Genomic DNA, 12,364 nt, shown 5'->3' with positions numbered 1-12,364 from the left:
AGAAGTGCTATTGCATTGCCACCTCCATTCCTAGCCGGGTGCGACGTGGACCTGTTACGGAGAAAAGAGCTAATTCCAAAAGGTAGGACCTGCCCCTCTCCTGGACATTTCTGGCATATCCTGTGGATATGCCATAAATGTCCCAGATGAGAATACCCCTTCATTGAAGCTATTAAAAGAGGCTCCTACGACAGCACTAGAACATGTCATTTCTTGCTCAATTGGGGTGCGAACGGGAAGTAGTACAAAATCACCTGTAAAAATGTGTGATTCACTTGTCATCTTTGGCGAGAAGTTATATCTACTGATGGGAAAAGTGAGTGACAACCACAACACCACAATTCAGATTTAACACTTAGCTTTTTTTCAAGCTCCTGAATGAGAAATTGATAGTCAGTGACACCCTCTACGAGATTTGTAAAATCACCAAGATCTGCAGATTATCAAATTTTTAGACACCTAGCTCCAATCTGTGGCAAGTGGGAGGAGTATAAAATCCAAATTGAAAGCAAATATTTTTCAGCCACATGAAACCTCAAAAATCTGATTAAGTCTTGGGTGATGATTGTCCGATACCGCCTAATTATCACCGTGCCAGTTATTGCCACTAGGTGGTTATGAGAATGACGAACTGAAATGACAGCAAAAGGTGCACAGAGCCTCTGCACAGATGGATCGTCTGAGTAGAAGAATGGCGTGTAGAGATGCATTGTGTACTGCAAGTGAAATTGGATGTCACATCCCAAGCCTAGGGTGGCAAACAGTGTCTAGACAAACCATCAGAAGGCGTTTACACGACACTGGGCTACGAGTTAGACATCCAGCTACAGATGTTCCACCGATCTCACGCCAAAGCTCTCAAAGACTATTATGGTGCACAGCACGACGCCAAGGGAGGCTGGGAATGGAGGTCTATCCTCTTCAGCAATAAGTCTCATACACAAAAATAACCAGAGATTGGTCTGGAGACCATGTGGGCAACCCCATGAAAAGGCCGTCACATTGGAACTACTCACTGGTACTACACACCCACTCATGTGGGGTGGGATAATGTACAGTAGCTGGACTCCTTTAGTGTTCATTTCAGGTACACTAGTAGATCGGCGTTACATCGTTTTTGTCATGGAACCAGTGGTATGGCAATTTCTCTAAAGTCTCCCAGGAGCCATTTTTCAAACAGGAAAACACCAAGCCATATGCTGCTCCAGCTACTGTGATCAGCCTGCAAGGCCTAAATGTGCTAGCATGGCCTGCAGCATTTCCAGAGTCGTCTCCCATCGCGCACATCTGTGACGTCATTTGTCGGTAATGGCAAAGGGAGCTGCCAGCAGCAGATCTTGATGATTTATGTGCCCAAGTGCAATCAGCATACCAGAAAATTCCTCAGACAACCATTAATAACCTCACTGGTAGCATGCCAACACGTGTAAGTGTTATGTCACAGTTGATGAGTCTTGCTTGTGACCCCTCTCAGTGTACCAGAACAAAGAGCAGCTCTGAAACAACTGATGCCACTCTGGCAGACACAATGGAGCAGATTTACAATTGGAAACGTGGCAGTTTTATTTGAAGCATAAGGCTACTTTAACACTAGCGTTCGGAGCGGATCCGTCTGATGTTTCATCAGACGGATCCGCTCCGATAATGCAGACGTTCGCATCCGTTCAGAACGGATGCGTCTGCATTAAAACTTAGAAAATTTTCTAAGTGTGAAAGTTGTCTGAGCGGATCCGTTCAGACTTTCCATTGAAAGTCAATGGGGAACGGATCCGCTTGAAGATTGAGCCATATTGTGTCATCTTCAAGCGGATCCGTCCCCATTGACTTACATTGTAAGTGTGGACGGATCCGCTCGCCTCCGCACGGCCAGGCGGACACCCGAACGCTGCAAGCAGCGTTCAGGTGTCCGCTCACTGAGCGGAGGCTGAACGCTGGCAGGCGGATGCATTCTCAGTGGATCCGCCTCCACTGAGAATGCATTGGGGCCAGACGGATGCGTTCGGGGCCGCTCGTGAGCCCCTTCAAACGGTGCGCACGAGCGGACACCCGAACGCTAGTGTGAAAGTAGCCTAAGCTGGCGTGAATGTTTTTCACCACCTTTATGAACCGTTTTACACTTTTTTAACCTTTTTAGGCCTCGTCTGACAAGGGAGGAGGACCACATGGCTTTGCGAAAATGGGGACGGCTTCACCAGAAAGGGGTGTGGCCTTAAAGTGCCGTTTTCAACCAAACAATGCTCTAACATTTTTGGAATAAAACTACACCAACTTACAGGTGGTGCAAACTTAGACTACTAGTTAGTCTGAAGATGCACTAGATTTATCAGCCAGCATCAGGCTGTAAATAAATTTGGTGCAGTTTAAGACTATCTAAGACTATTTTTGACACACAAAAAGATCCAGTCAGAATAGTAAATGTATTGGTCATTCTTATTCTTGGTATTGAATCTGCCCCAGTGTGTTCATGATTTACATTTGAATTGCTAGTATGTAATGCTTTATTTCCACTGAAGCAGATCACCAGGGTGGAGGCAAAGGTCTGGGAGGATTTTGGAAAGAAGGAGGACCTGTGGTGATTACCCGAATGCTGAATCGGTGGATTTTTTCTTTGTTTTTACAAGGAGTGGTCTTCTTGAGAAAAGCCTTTTAACACTAGGGTGAGGTTTTGTTCCAAATGCTTGGACCCAGGATTTTCTGAAGAACTTTCCTTCTAATAAGAACCATCCATTTTCTTATGAATCCAATAAAAGTTAATGCAGACATTTTTTTTTGTAACAGATTTGTTGAAAGACCTTCAAAGAAACGTCCTTCACATAGAATATGGCTAAAAGCCCAGACAGAACGTCAGCTGCTGGCAGGATGGGCGGCTGTCATTATATAAGTGCTCTGTGGTCATATGGTCGTCTTATTGTAACTCTGATTTCTGGGGCTATTTAGTCAATAAATGTGGACTGAAAACCGATCCCGACGTAATATAATCACCAACCTTGGTTGGGAATCACTGGTGTAGACCACAGCAAAGTCTTATCTGGGTCTGTATGGGCTTCCAGCAAAAAGGAATGCCTTCATTCACTGAAAAACAGATCTAAAATATAGTGAGGTACACCATTGGTCTAAATTGGCTCTTCAATGCGATCTTCGTATGTTGGTTTATTTTATGTTATTTAATTTGGCTTTATGTTTTGTATTATTCCTTTTATTTTTATTGCAAACTTATCACCACATTCCACTCGGATGTATTGATACCTGCTATACATATAGGTCATGTTTATCGTGTGGCATCTGATTCACGTACCATTATATGTATTTTACGTGATATGTGCAATTACATTCATTTTGAATAAAATACTTTGAAACTAAAATATAGTGAGGAACAAAAACATAAAAAGTGGAATTTATCATGCCCTGTACTCCAGAATTCCAGCAAAAAAAGTCGCAAAATAAGGCTTTTTTCCCCGGTATTTTGGGGTCACGCGTGTGAATCACTCCAGGTTTCACAAGTGGGTGGGGGAGTGGGCCTCGTTAGCTATGTTAATGAGCTTCATTTCGATTTATGATTCAAACTTTTTTGAAAAGTCTCAAAAAAGTCACAATTTCACTCCAGTAGCACCCTGCCAGCCATATTTATTTTTCTGGACAATTTATCCCAAAATCACAGTCATTTTTTTATGGACATATTGGAAAACCATAATGAATGATAAAGATTATAAGTAATATATGTCTATAGCTCAATATACTGATAAGAACTCATTACCAGCATTTACTATGAGCTGTAAAATGATGAGAATTACCACCAAAATCATCTAGTAAAATACCACCAGCCTCAAAAAAAATCACGGACAGGTCTATTTTTTCTTCACGGACACAGGAAAAAAAAAAGTCACCCATTTTTACGGACTTTAAATAAATTTCTGGACAGTTGGCAACCCTGTCCAGTAGACGGTTATTGTATAAAACCGGAGAAGCTTTTCTAGATAAAAGTGTTAGGTTGAAAGCTCAGTCAAATTAGGAAACCATGTTCGACATTTGGTAAATTTGGAGCAAAGTACATCAACACAGACTAAGGCTCCATTCACACTTCCGCAAATGGGTCCGCATCCGTTCCGCAATTTTGCGGAACGGGTGCGGACCCATTCATTTTCTATGGGGACGGAATGGATGCGGACAGCACACAGTGTGCTGTCAGCATCTGTATTTGCGGAGCGCGGCCCCGATCTTCAGGTACGCAGCTCCGCAAAAGATAGAACATGTCCTATTCTTGTCCGCAGCTTGCGGACAAGAATAGGCATTTCTATAGGGGTGCCGGGCGGGTGTGTTGCGGACCTGCAATTTGTGGGTTCGCAACACACCACGGACATGTGAATGGAGCCTTAAGTTGCCGGGTGCCTGTTGTTTTAAACGTCGATCACAGACATGTAAACCCTAAGATGCTGAGGTCAAATGTGACCACTGCATCTGGGAGCTAAAAATCCCAAGCCTGCAATGGCTCTCCCTAGTAACGATTAGTGGAGCCAATAAAAAAAAAAAAACGATTAAACAAAAAAATAAAAATCATGGACATCACCGTGTGTGAAAACACCAGTTGTATTAAAATATGACAAATGGCAAAATGGAAGGAAAAAAATAAAAAATAAAAATCTAAATTGCTCATTGGTATTTTTTGGGTCGCTTCACTCCCCCCCCCCAAAAAAAAAAAAATCGAATAAAAAGTGATAAAAAACTCAAATACACCCCAAAATGGTGTCCATGAAAAGTACAGATTTTGCAACATTAAATGGTGCCATTAGAAAGTACTGCTACGTAAACGGAAAAATAAAGTTGTGGCCCTGGAAAGGTAGGGAGTGAAAAACGAGAACACAAATGAAAAATCCCCTGGGGTTACAGGGTCACTGTGCTTTCAGAAACCCCCCACTCATCTCTAGACCAAGAGAAGTGAAGAGTTGGCTTAGCACTTCTATATGTCGTATTCTGGTCTGCAAAATGCAGTCCACAGACCCACTGAAGTCAATGGGTCTGCAAAAAAAATGGGGATGGCACACGGACAGATATTTTGTGAATCCACGGTTTGTGGACCGCAAAAAAGATACGGCCGTGAGCAGAAGGCCTAAAACATTGGTAAAATAAACTCGGACAAGCCCTTTATTAGTCGCCATGTAATACAAGGACAGCTTGAGGTGAACATAGCTCATAGTAGAGGGTCTTAATTGGGGGAACCCCTACATGATGTCCATATGCCCTAATATACCCTTTAAACGTATGTATAAACATTCCCCCCCCCCTGCTGTGTACAGAAAATCTTCTCGGCTCGCTCCTATACCAGGCTCCGCAGGGACGCCGAATTTCTTCAAGTACATTGGAGATGCTCCCGGTCATTCCAGCAGCCACACTATGGCAGTTTTTACAGAAGATTACAGTGCTAATTACCTAGCAGAATGCCTTTAATGACTTTGCTGCTCATTGCATAACATGCCAATTAGATAAGGACAGGACACATCTTTTCACTAACTGCAACGATTATCCTCTTGCCAAAAGCGGAGCCCTTCTCAAGGAATGAAATACACAACGTGTGAGATAATACAAGCCTCCTCTTACAGGTTTTTACTCGGGAAGCCTGGCATAAATGTGACTGAGAAAATTGTCGAAAAGGTGATTTCTGCTCTGGTAAACCTGTCGTAAATCCTTATATAAATCTCAGCTAGGGCACAGCTCCATCCAAATCCCAAGGAGGTTGTCTCCCTCTATTGGTGGAGTGTAAAACTGCCATCTTCGAGCCCAGGCTGTACTTCAGGCCTGTATTCATCTCTGTATGTGCCCCATCTGATAAATAGAAAGGACTTGACATATCTTTACTTGTATTTCCATGAAATAATTATTTTCTTGTAACTCTGCATTGTGTTGTTCCTCTATTACTCCTCATGCAAATGCATGAATAAATTAAAAAGTGGATGATACACTTCTCCTTGTCAACAGGGCCTGTATAACCTGGACTCTTTCTTCGAGGCCCTACAAATGAAGTCGGTGGACATCGTGGATACTTTGCAGATTTTCTATTGGGATTTGTGGGCTGAAAATCTGCAGCAGATTACGGTAGCAACAAAGTGGATGAGAGATTTAACAAACTGTAGAAAAAAAATCCCCATTTACATTGACATGCGGTGCAGATTTTAAAGGGGTGCTTCAGGCTTTTCTAAAAATCCGGCAGCATTCTGACCTGTGGATGCAAAATGGTTTCCTCAGTACTTACCCCTTCATCATGATGCCGATTTCGCCGTCGCGACTTGTGCTCTTTCACGTGGGTCTCTCTGTTCAGCTGCATTTTCAGTATGCAGCAGAACAGGAAGACTCACAGCCAGTCCAGGCGGTCACATGAGCGCAGCACAGATGGCGGCACGATGGAAGGGTAAGTACTGAGTAAATCTTGCCACAGATTTGCCATGGAATTGGCAGCAAAATAGGGTACACCTGGATGCAGTGTTAAAGAGCCTGCAGACAGTGGATGGGAAGAAGAAGACCTCATACTACACGCAATATTCTATTCAATATTTCAGTTCGAAAACTAACATAAAATATAACTTTTCATCTCGACCGGAGCAGAATGTACCATGGAGAATACTAAATTTCCCATGCTGCCTGTTGAACTGAAAACAGACGTGCTTAACAGTCTCCTCCGTCAGTAGGCCATCACCTGGGGGAGCTCATCCCCTTAATACAATCATACACTATCGCCGCCGTGCATGTCGGCTTTTAATTAACTCCGCTTGTAGCAGAATCTTTGATGAGCGGCCAAGATTCCCTCCTTCCCAATGTGAATCCGGACAGGAGTAAGGCTCCATGCAGGTGGATGCTGGTGTAACACTCCTCATACCGGACGAGGGAAGAATCGGTAACATTCGGAGAGCCTCCTATACGTTTTCATTATCAGGATGACAGCGATAGACCCTGTGATCGGATGTATCCATCTGCTGTATCCTCAGCTTGGCCGACTGTAGTCATATATTAGATAATATACAGTAATAGCTGCTCCAAATACACAGAAATCCTGCTGACTCCCCAGAACAAGGAGGAAACAGTCATGTTGTCCATTTTATACAACTGATTAAACTTAGGGGCCCACAGGCTGAGGCTGCACTACTGAGTACTGCTGATGACATCTCCTGTTTTGAAGTGTAACAAGATGTCACGGACGTTCCTGTGACAGGTGTCAGGAGATCTGTAAGACTGGCAACACGTGGTTTGATCTGACATTAGTTCCAGGGTCCTATAGGGTGAGAAAGGATTCTAGGTATCCGATGTATAAAACTTGCCTACCTTTGGGGCCTGTTCATACTCGTAGTCTGTCAGGACTGGAGTTAGGGTTTTCTCTAGGAGGTGTCCATCTTCCTTCCCTAGTTTCCAGGCCTTATTCCCTCACCCCCTTCCTTCCTATGTTCGGTGTGGTGTTTTCCTCCCACATATGAGCGTGACATTATAAACCGCCAAAACCGTCACTTTTGCTTGTTTCAGTACAGCTATGGATCCTATTGCTGCACTGGTCGGACAGCTGCAGGGGCTGTCTTTGGAGGTAGCGGACCTCCGCACGACCGTCTCGCAGATCCACAGACCACAGGTTGCTGGCTCTAGTGGTGGTGGTGGTGGTTGTTATCAGGCCTGTCTCGAGTCTAAAGTTGCCCTCCTGGACAGATTCTCTGGGAAAAGTGATCATTTCATTTTGTTTAGGGAGGCGTGCAAATTGTATTGTAGGCTACGTCCACACTCATCTGGGGATGAGAATCAGAGAGTTGGTGTTATTATTTCGTTGCTTAAGGGGGACGCTCAGTCATGGGCTTTTTCTCTGTCGACCGAATCGCGGTCTCTGGTGAGTGGATGAATTTTTCAAAGCTCTGGGTCTGTCAAGCTTCGTGGCCTTTGTCAGGGAGAGCGTTCTGCTGAGATCTAGTGCTCTGAGTTTAGGAGGTGGGCTACGGATACTGAGTGGGGCGATCCGGCTCTCCGTAGTCAGTTTTCTCAGGGATTATCAGAGAGCCTGAAGGACACTCTGGCCTTTCATGAGAATCCTGAGTCTCTGGAAGCCGCTATGTCTCTTGCAGTACGCATTGATAGACGCGTGAGAGAGAGATCTAGGGGCCCCCACTATCAGGACGTACTATCACATAACGTATAGTCTTCCTCTGACACTTTGGGTAATGATACTCCTGGGTTTATGTCTGGAGACGAACCCATGCAGTTAGGGGAAGCTACTCCCGGATCCACTTTTAAGCATTCTGGTCGTAGGAAGGGAGTGTGTTTTTTCTGCGGACAGAAAGGACATTTTATCGATGATGTATGTCAATGCATTCAGCCTCAAAATGAAAAAAATAAAATAAAAGGGGACGTTTCCTCCCACCCCTCCAAGAGTCAGATGGGAATTAGAGTCAGAAAATGTGCATTTGTCTTTGCCTGGTAGTACCCGTTTTCTCCTAATTGCTGAGGTGGCGCTAGAATCCAAGACTGTGGGGATTGAGGTGTTTATCGACAGTCGGGCAGGGGTGAACCTGATTGATACTCAGTTCGTCCGTATGCACGGGTTGTCTCCAAGTGCATTAGAGAAAAACATTTCAGTTTTTGCTATTGATTCTGCACCTCTAACTCAGATGTGTTTATCTCAGATGGTGCATGACATCCGATTAAGAGTGGGTGACTTTCATCAGGAATTCCTCTCGTGTTTTGTGTTGGAGGGTCTCCCTGCTTCGTTGGTGCTGGGTTAACCGTGGTTAAGCGGGCACAATCCAACCATCGATTGGCAAGTTAGACAGATTCTGGATTGGGGCAATTATTGCGTTGACAATTGTTTGAATATATTTTTTCTGCTTTAACCACTAAAACATTACCCTCTTTTATATCAGATTTTGCTGATGTATTTTCTGAGAGTGGATGCCAGGATTTACCTCCGCATCAGGAATACAATTGTCCTATTAACCTTATTCCCGGAGCTAAATTGCCCAAATCTAGATTGTATAACCTTTCTGGACCGGAAGGAAAGTCCATGAGAGAGTATATTACAAAGAGTTTGGCTAAAGGACACATGCGACCTTCTAAATCTCCAGTGGCAGCAGGGTTTTTCTTTGTTAAAAAAAAAAAAAAAAACGGAACCCCTTAGGCCATGTCTGTATTTCCGTGATCCTTACCCCCTTCCTTCGATTCCTGATTTGTTTAACCAGATTGTTGGTGCCAAGGTGTTCTCCAAGTTGGACTTAAGGGGGGGCATATAATCTGGTCAGGATTAAGGAAGATGGCTTTTAATACCCCAGAGGGTCACTTTGAGAACCTGGTCATGCCTTTTGGGTTGACCAATGCTGCTGCGGTTTTCCAACATTTTTACATTTTTCATCACCTGGTGGGGAGATTTGTTGTTGTGTATTTAGATGACATACCAATTTATTCTCCAGATGTAGAGACTCATCAGGATCACGTTATACAGGTGTTACAGATCCTAAGCGATAATAAATTGTAGGCAAAATTGGAGAAGTGTGTTTTTGCTGTACAGGAGGTGCAGTTTTTGTGCTACCCGTTGTCATCTTCGGGTTTTCGAATGCATTCAAAGAAAGTCTGTGTTGTATTGGACTGGTATCGACCCGAAAATCTGAAGGCTCTTATTCGGTCTTTGGGGTTCACCAACTATTACTGAAAATGTTTTAAGAACTATTTGACAGTGGTGAGACCCTTAACTGACATGACTAAGAAAGGGACAGATGTCTCAGTGTGGTCCGATTCGGCATTGCAAGCCTTTTCTGCCGTTAAGGAGTGCTTCGCTTCTGCCCCTATATTGGTGCAGCCGTATGTGTCACAGCCTTTCATTGTGGAGGTTGAAGCGTCCGAGGTGGGGTAGAAGCAGTTTTATCGCAGGGCCCGGCACCTGGTATATGGCGCCCAAGTGCATTTTTCTCAAAAAAAAAACCTCTCTGCTGCAGAGAGAAATTACGATGTGGGTAACAGAGAGTTGCTGGCCATTAAGTTGGCTTTTGAGGAATGGCGTCATTGGCTGGAAGGGGCGATTCATCCGATCACAGTGTTTACAGATCACAAAAATCTGGCTTACCTGGAGTCAGCTAAACAACTGAACCAGAGACAAGCCAGATGGTCTTTGTTTTTCACCAGATTAAATTTCATTGTCACTTATCGTCCTGGGGTTAAGAACGTCAAGGCAGATGCCTTGTCACATAGTTTTCCTGGAGGTGGTGATTTTGAAAATCCGAGTCCGATACCGTCGGAAGGGGTGGTGATATTTGTTCTTTACCCTGACCTAGAGGTGAAGGTGTTAGAGACTCAGGGAGACGCACCGGAGTCTTGGCCCTCTGGGAAATTGTTTGTTCCATCAGAATTGCGTCATAAGGTGTTTGAGGAACATTACTGTACGGTTCTTACAAGACACCCTGGGAGTAGATCCACTGCTGACCTCATCTCTCGTAGTGGTTGGGGTTGGGTAAGTTTGTTAAGGACTATGTGCCGGCCTGTAGCATCTGTGCACGCACTAAGGTGACACATACTCGACCTTCTGGATCTCTACTTCAGTTGCCCATCCCGCCCAGACCATGGACTCACTTGTCTATGGATTTTATTACTGATCTGCCTAATTAGTCTGGAAAGACAGTTATTCTGGTGGTAGTTGATCGTTTTTTTTGGTAGTTGATTAGTAAAATAGCATTGCCTGGACTACCTAATGCTAAAACACTTGCTCAAGTGTTTGTTGACAACATTGTGAAACATCATGGCATTCCTTCTAACGTGGTCTCGGATCGTGGGACTCAGTTTGTGTCCAGATTCTGGAAGGCGTTCTGTACTCGGCTGGGGGTACAACTGTCTTTTTCTTCTGCTTTTCATCCTCAGACGAATGGACAGACAGAGCGCACTAATCAAAGTCTGGAGACATGCTCAAGATGTTTGGTCTCGTTTTTTGTTTTGGTCTTCGTTTTTGTCTTTGGCAGAGTTTGCGATAAACAATCGTAGACAGGAGTCCACTGGTAAGTCGCCGTTTTTTGGGACATATGGGTTTTACCCGCAATTTGGCACATTCTCTGGATCTGATACTTCCGGTATCCCTGAGGAGGAAAGTTTTTTGTCATCATTGTCTTCTATATACTGGAAAATTCAAAATAACTTGATGAATATGGGCAACAAGTGTAACCATGTGGCTGACAGGAAACGTATGAATGGTCCGGACCTAAGTGTGGGTGATTTTGTGTGGCTGTCCACAAGAAATATTAAGTTGAAGGTTCCTTCTTGGAAGTTGGATCCAAGGTTTATTGGTCCATATAAGATCACTGCCATTAATCATCCTGTAGCTTTTAGTCTTGAACTTCCTCGGGCTCTGAAAATTCATAATGTGTTTCACAAATTTTTGTTGAAGAGACACTTTGAACCTTTGGAGTCGTCCCCCTTGCCTCCCGCTCCTGTCATGGTGGACGGTAGTTTGGAATTCCAGATTGCCAAGATTATTGACTCTCGAATTCTCCGTAGATCTCTCCAGTATCTTGTTCACTGGAAGGGTTATGGAGAGGATAGAGGAGGAGAGGAGAGGATGTGGGTACCGGCATCTGACGAGAATGCCATTCGTTTGGTGAAAGCCTTTCACAGGTCTTATCTGGATAAGGTTGGTCCTGGGTGCCCGGAGGTCTCCCGCAGAAGGGGGGGTACTGACAGGTGTCAGGAGATCTGCGAGACTGGCAACACGTGGTTTGATCTGACATTAGTTCCAGGGTCCTATAGGGTGAGATAGGATTCTAGGTATCCGGTGTAGGAACTTGCCCACCTTTGGGGCCTGTTCATACTGGTAGTCTGTCAGGACTAGAGTTATTGTTGCCATTCTTGTCCACAGACTGTGGCTGGTTCTACAGATAGGCTCCATTAACCCATTTTCATTTTTGTGTTTTCCTCCCCACAGTCCAATAGCCATAACGTTTTACATTTTCCATTCAAATAGCCATATGAGGGCTTATTTTTTGCTGGATAAGTTGAATTTTTTAATGGTACCATTTAAGTTACCATGTCTTGTATTGGAAAACAAAAATTCTTTGTGGGGTTAAATAAAAATAAAAAAAAAACCCACAACTCCAAAGTTTTTGGGGTTTTGATATTAACGGTGTTCACCGTGCGCTAAAAATTACATCCTTATTCTGTGGCTCAATATATTTTTACAACGATACCAAATTTGTATACTCTTATTACTAATAAAAAAAAAAAACACCTTTTGAAAAAACTTTTTTACATCGCCTTTTTCTGACATAACTTTTTTATATTTCGGTCCACAGAGCTATAAGAGAGCTTGTTTTTTGCAGGACAAACTTTTTATTGGTACCATTTTTTGGGTACATACAACCTTTTTTATCAC

At 43.8% G+C, this 12,364-nt stretch overlaps 1 protein-coding gene across 9 annotated transcripts in view; it reads right to left on the bottom strand.

Moving 5' to 3' along the window:
* MIB2 (MIB E3 ubiquitin protein ligase 2) overlaps positions 1–12,364 on the bottom strand; it is a 127,174-nt gene that overhangs the window by 51,069 nt on the left and 63,741 nt on the right. The window lies entirely within an intron of this gene.

This window comes from Bufo bufo, chromosome 1 (genome assembly GCF_905171765.1).
Source record: "Bufo bufo chromosome 1, aBufBuf1.1, whole genome shotgun sequence".
NCBI classification, from domain to species: Eukaryota; Metazoa; Chordata; class Amphibia; order Anura; family Bufonidae; genus Bufo; species Bufo bufo.
Note: the sequence above shows the minus strand (reverse complement) of the source record. Positions and strands in the feature narration are given on the sequence as shown.